At 43.3% G+C, this 6,556-nt stretch overlaps 1 pseudogene; it reads right to left on the bottom strand.

Annotated features, from left to right (window-relative positions):
* Positions 1–337: 337 nt before the first annotated feature.
* LOC141146003 (zinc finger MYM-type protein 1-like) lies at positions 338–1,894 on the bottom strand (annotated as a pseudogene).
* Positions 1,895–6,556: the final 4,662 nt, after the last annotated feature.

Below are 6,556 nucleotides of genomic sequence, written 5' to 3'. Positions count from 1 at the left end.
TTAAATGTGCCTGTAATTACATGTTCCACTAGGTGACTGCGCTCTTCATACAGAAAGTCTTAGTGACTCTAGCTTTGTCACCACCTTGTCCAGACTTAAGCCTTTGGTCTGCAGGTACTGTTATGTAACATCAACTTCTTGAAGTACATCACCCCGGAAGTACAGGTAGCACAAAAATGTAAAATTGCAGGCAGTAGACATTCTGCTGCTCCTCTTGTGTCCAAATTTTCACAAGGACCACAAAGCGCTTCGATCGCAGACACAAACATATCAAATTTTTCTTTGGCTGGCTTAACTGCAGCATGATGAGCACTTCAGAGTCTTGTTGATAATCTTTTCACTGACACTCCAGTGAATTAACACATCCCATCGATGGGGGAGAAGCATCAAAATAAGAAAACATTGACTGAAGAGTTCCAAAAAATGTCACACATGAAGCATTATCAGCAAAAGAGTGCTGACCGCACAAGTTAAATGAATGGTCCGCACAGCCATTAAAAATAGCTTTCTTGTTTTTTTCCCTAGTAATGGATTGTACACCTCCATGAATTCCAGCCATAGTAGCAGCATTATCATAACCCTGAGCACGACACATCATTATGTCCAGTCCATCACTCTCTAATTTTTGAAGGATATCCAAACTGAGATCAGCAAATTTTTTCCCCTTTAAAGGGAAAAATCCTAGAAACACTTCTTTTACTTCAACTTTCCTATTCTTTTGTTCACATATCTGATCACTTCGGACATCTGGTCAGTATGTGATATATCAGGTGTGCTGTCAAACATGATTCCAAAGTACTTTGCAGACTTTATGTCCATGACAATCTTCTCCTTCATGTGATTTGCCAGGACACTTAGATATGAGACCAATACTAAGTTTACAGGTGCTCTACTTCAATTTAATTAGGTGTTCTTTCAGTACTGAATCATATTTTGAAAGCATTTCAACCATCTCAAGAAAGTTCCCTTTATTGAATGAGCACTCATCTTCCTTGTGGCCACAGAATGCTAGGTTCTGCCTGGCAAGAAACAATGTGATGTCAAGCAATCTGTGTAAGATATCCCTCCACTTTTTCTTCTCAATCTCCATCACAGTAATAGCTCCAGCATCAATAGTTTGGTGCAGCCTACGTCCTGCTGCCAAGGTTTTCCATTTTTCAAGGCAGTTTAGGTGTTCTTCGGATGTCTCATGATTATGTACTTTCGGGCTTACCTTTCACCATTTCTGAAACCCATTCACAAATTTGGATATCGTATCTAGAGTACAAACGGCAAACAGTTGGCAGCAAAAACAATATAAATTCTCACTGACAGGTGAGTAAACCATCCATGACCGCAGAATTTTTTCACCATTTGGCATCACCTTGTAAAACCACTCTTTTGAAAGTTGCCGCACATGTCCCTTTGTTGCAGCTTTTGCATCTTGCCTTTTTGCAACACTGAAAGGGCCCTCCTTGTTCTGGAAAGAAGCGCTTCCCTGTTTAATTATTTCAACCCGAACATGATCTTGAACTGGTATCTCCCACAAAGAAACATCAGATAACATGGCTCTCATCTCCTTTACAGTATCATGACTGTGGCTAGAGTCACGCTCAGAACTCTCTTCTGCTTCAGATTTTGCCATTTCCATTCCTTGCACTTCTGCTTCAGATTCTGCCATTTCCACTTCTTGCTCTTCTGCAGAATGCATGCTAGCAAAAGCATTAGAAGAATCAGCTTGATGAAGTGGAGACTGACAAGCAGGGTCTTTTGATTAACCCTGCCCATCATCCGGTCTTTTCACATATTGAAGCATGGATCCAACAAGTGTTTTTATCGATTTAATTTTTGCCTCCTTTGCTTTCTTTTGCTGGGATCCACTTGGTCTCCTTGACTTATGTACTCCATGTGGCATTCCTGCAGTAAATATCAACATATTCTGTTCAGATATATATTCTGTATTTCAGATTATGCCTGAGAAGACCCAGTGTCATTAACCAGGCTATATGCCCTATGGCCTGCCTAGTCAATCTCAGCGATTTGATTACAACAAAAGTATGATATACTCACCGGCCACTCTAGTAGGTACACTTGTTCAATTTCTTGGTAACAAAAATTGCTAATCAGGCAATCACATGGTAGCAACTCAATGCATTTAGGCATCTAGACGTGGTGAAGATGAATTGTTGAAGTTCAAACTGAGCATGAGAATGGGGAAGAAAAGGGATTTAAGTGTCTTTGAACGCGACACAGTTGTTGGTGCCAGATGGACTGGTCTAAATATTTTTTTTAAAACTGCTGATCTGCTGGGATTTTCATGCACAACACCTCTCCGGTTTACAGGGAATGGTGGGAAAGAGAAAATTTCCAGTGAGCAGCAGTTGTGTGGAGGAAAATGCCTTGGTGATGTCAGAGGAGAATGGGCAGACCTTGAAGCAGATGGGCTACAGCAGCAGAAGACCACACTAGGTGCTACTCCTCTCAGCTAAGAACAGGAAACTTAGGCTACAATTTGCACAGGCTCACCAAAATTGGACAATAAAAGATTGGAAAAACATTGCCTAGTCTGATAAGTCTCAAATTTCATCTGCGACATTCAGATGGTGGGGTCAGAATTTGCCGCATTAATCCATCCTGCCTTGTATGACCGGTTCAGGCTGGTGGTGTAATGGTGAGGGGGATATTTTCTTGGCATACTTTGGGCCCCTTAGTACCAATTTAGCATTGTTTAAACACCACGGCCTACCTGAGTATTGTTGTTGATCATGTCCATCCCTTTATGACTACAGTGTCCCCATCTTCTGATGGCTCCTTCCAGCAGGATAATGCACCATGTCACAAAGCTCAAATCATCTCACCACTGGATAATGAGATCACTGTACTCCAATGGTCTCCACACTCACCACATCTCATCCAATAGAGCACCTTTGCATCATGACCACATTTCCTTGGTGAAAATAACCCAAATCAGTCTATTTATATCTATCTATTTAGTCTGTGGAAAGTTATAGAGTCCACAATCTATGGTATATATCTAAAAATTGATCAATCCTGATGTATTGTCGGCCTATTTCATTTCTTGAGACCCGAACACACCAGGAAAGTACAAATACACCCCAAATGATCTTTTTCTAAAGCAGAAAATCTGATGTACAGTATTTAGTGAGAGTATAATTATATATAACAATTTTAGCGTAATCGATTCCATTGAGCGGAGTGACAGGCCTAGACACTGCTACTGGAATTGATTACAATAAAATATAAGTATATAAGAAATTTTGGCTACACATTTATCACATTATTACAGTACAAAGTGTGCTAATTTTATTCAAACTTTTAAACCCTACGGCCTGTCTAATCAATCCAGACACTATTCAATCCCAGTGCCAGGCCTACTGTCATTGGGATTGATTCACTAAAATATTACATATCATAAGTAAACTATAATATATTATGGCTAATTATTAAAGTGCACTGAATTTTTTCACACATCCTTTTTGGATGGTCCCATTACACATTGAACGTATGAAAAAAACGTCTGCACTGTGTAATTTATTAATGTGTGATGAATGTATAGTCATCATTTCTTATTTATAATATTTTACTGTAATCAATCCCAGTGGCAGTTATATAATACACAAATTAGGTTGCACTAGGCTTACCTGAAATTCAACTTAGTAAAGCTGCTGACACAATATTGCTGGAAAACAATATAAGATATAACATTTAGGGGGGCGTGGCTTGGTGCCGGTGCTGAATGGCCGCTTAGCTCCCGAGCTCCCGTCCACGGAGGGTTTCTTAATAAGCACAGCCGAGCCATCCTAGCCCTACCATGGGGAAAACATCCAGGGAACCATCCCCAGCCAGGTCTCGCTCTCCCAGAGGTTCCGGTTCACAAATCGGCCGCAATATTCTGGACATCTTCCGGACCCAGGCACGCGAGGCCCCGGCTTCAAATTGGGCCTACTCGAACGCCGCACGTTCCTCCAGCCTCAGCCCTTCAGGAAGAAACCACACGCAATCCCAGCCTTCAGCAGCGGCAGCATGTACCCCACAGCCCCTTTCTATGCAAGATCTGCGATCTGTGGCAGAAGACATTAAAGCCACACTCTCTGCAGCCATCACGGATCTCAGGAGAGATGTCCAGGTAATGACAGTGCGCCTAGATGATTTGGAGGAAACAGCTACCCGCCATGACACCTCCATTCAGCATCTACAGACCTCCTCTCATGCCCAATCTTCTCAGCTCAGGGATATCCAGAGGCATATGGAAGATTTAAACAACCGTGGCCGTCGCCACAACATACGGGTAAGAGGCATCCCTGAATCCGTTGAAAATGCGCAAATCACGAAAGCTACTGTTGCCATATTTAATGACCTCTTGGGCAGACCTCCTGAAACACGCATTGAATTTGAACGTTTGCATAGAGCCTTGAGGCCCAGAGGCAGAGAATCTGACCCTCCCAGGGATGTGATATGCTGTCTCATTAACTTTAAACTGAAGGAGGAAATTCTTCATAGGGATAGAGATCGCCACTCCTTACTCTACCAAGGGGCCGATATAAAGTTGTTCCAAGACCTCTCGCCCATCACCCTTCAAAATAGGAGAGACTTACGCCCTCTTCTTGATCTCCTGCGCACCAAAGGAATTCAATACGGGTGGAAATTTCCCTTCTGCCTCTCTGCTTCATTCCAAGGTCACACTGCAAACCTACGCCTACCAGAAGATCTGCCCGGTTTCTGTGAAGCACTAAATCTTCCACGCATTGACATCTCGGATTGGTACACCACCCTTCGTCCGCCGCGCATGAGAAGGTCAGCCTCCACTGATGCTATTCCAGTCCGTGATGACTTCCATATAAGACGCCGCAGACACACCCCACCGAGGGAACCTACCATGTCAGACACCTGGAATGCCCCACTCAACAGCCCTACGGCCTCCCCGGCCCACAGAAGAGCCCGCCATGACAGATCCAACTGAACAATCTCAACCCTACCATCCTGTATTTCTCAAGACTGAATACGCCTTCTCAAGACAGGAACCTGCCTGCAACACCCACCAATAACACCCAAGACGGCAAGCGTTTCCCAAAGTCGGCTACTTTACAGATAACTTTTCTTTTTCCCTTCCAGTAACATTTATCCTTAACTGCTCCTGATCACCCACCGTGAAAACTGGTCCCCGAACAAGTGGAAACACCCCCAGCTAAACTGTGAGTCGGACTTTCCCCTTGGGAGACCCCTGCGCAATGTCTGATCCTTCTAGAAGATCTGGCGGTCTCTAAGGTAAAAGACGCTTTCTTAGGGGCAATCCTATACGCTCCACTACTTTGCCTATTTCCCCGTACCAAGAGACTAATTGACTTCTTTAAATATACATTCGCAGCTTTACAAATGAGGCTTTCACTTGAAATACCGTCCAGCTCCTCTCCCTATGCCCTTCCCTAACCCTCCTATGTCCTTCCCTATATACCTTTCCCTACCCAACTCCCCCCCTTCCTCTCCACCCTACCCCACCCTCCCCCCAATCCTATTTACCCTAGCAGGTGTGCTGCACGCGAGCCTCCTTGTCCGTTCTGCTCGCAGTAATATCCGGTTACGAAGCTCAATATTTCTTATGAATGTATTTTCAGATACTCTGCTCGGGTGACTTACGGGGGGTGACGTTACACAGATGCCAGCCTCCCTTCCATGACAAGCAACGGATTTACTCCGCTTTGCTATCCTTCACCTCTCTTATAACTAGGAGAATCTAACTCTTCAACCGCCCTCTAAGTATTCGAGAGCTTTAGTCACTCTAATTAACCTCCGAAATGTGGCATCTGTGAAGGCCTCACCCTTCCTTCTGGCACCTTACGTTGGTAAGATGTTATATGTTTGCTTAAAAGTTACAATATGTTAGAAAGACCCTTCTCTCTTGTTTGGTGGTATCCTTAAATCCTAGGTGTCCAATCGATTGGAATATTCCCAGAACGAATCATACTTGTTGCGAACACCTAACTAACACCATCTCAAAGAGGTAATGGGCTGTCTCACCTTGTATCCTCTAAGATATTAAATACATATTAAGGTTAGAGATGTCTACTTCCCAACTCAACTTAGAGTGTAATATGCAAAACTACTGACCATAACCTGATCAATGCCCGAGCACACACACACAAGCGAGAAGGGTTACTTTCCGATATAGATTCAGTGATAGCCCGATGGTGTTGAATACTTCGGAAGAATATTATTAACAGTGTTGATATGTATAACTGTTAGAGTCCCCTCCCATCTCCATTTCCTTGGTGATACAATGGGGCTTACTTTTACTTTTAAGTTAAGAGGACCTCCGTTAAGGTTCTGGTTTCGATACCAATTTACTTTGTTTTACATTTTAGTACTATTATTGTTTATTCAATGTTGATTCAATATATCTGCTAAATGACCTGTCTGGAATGTCTCATACTTGGCCCCCATGAGCTTAGACCCAAGGTTATTATGTCTAGCTCCTAAAACAATGTTGGCTCCCTCATGTACTCATAGGCACAAACCTCAGTGGACGGGGGTTACTGAATCTCGACTGTTTCGATCCGAC

Source organism: Aquarana catesbeiana, linkage group LG05 (assembly GCF_042186555.1).
Source record: "Aquarana catesbeiana isolate 2022-GZ linkage group LG05, ASM4218655v1, whole genome shotgun sequence".
Lineage (NCBI taxonomy): Eukaryota > Metazoa > Chordata > Amphibia > Anura > Ranidae > Aquarana > Aquarana catesbeiana.
This window is presented reverse-complemented; position numbering and strand designations above follow the sequence as displayed.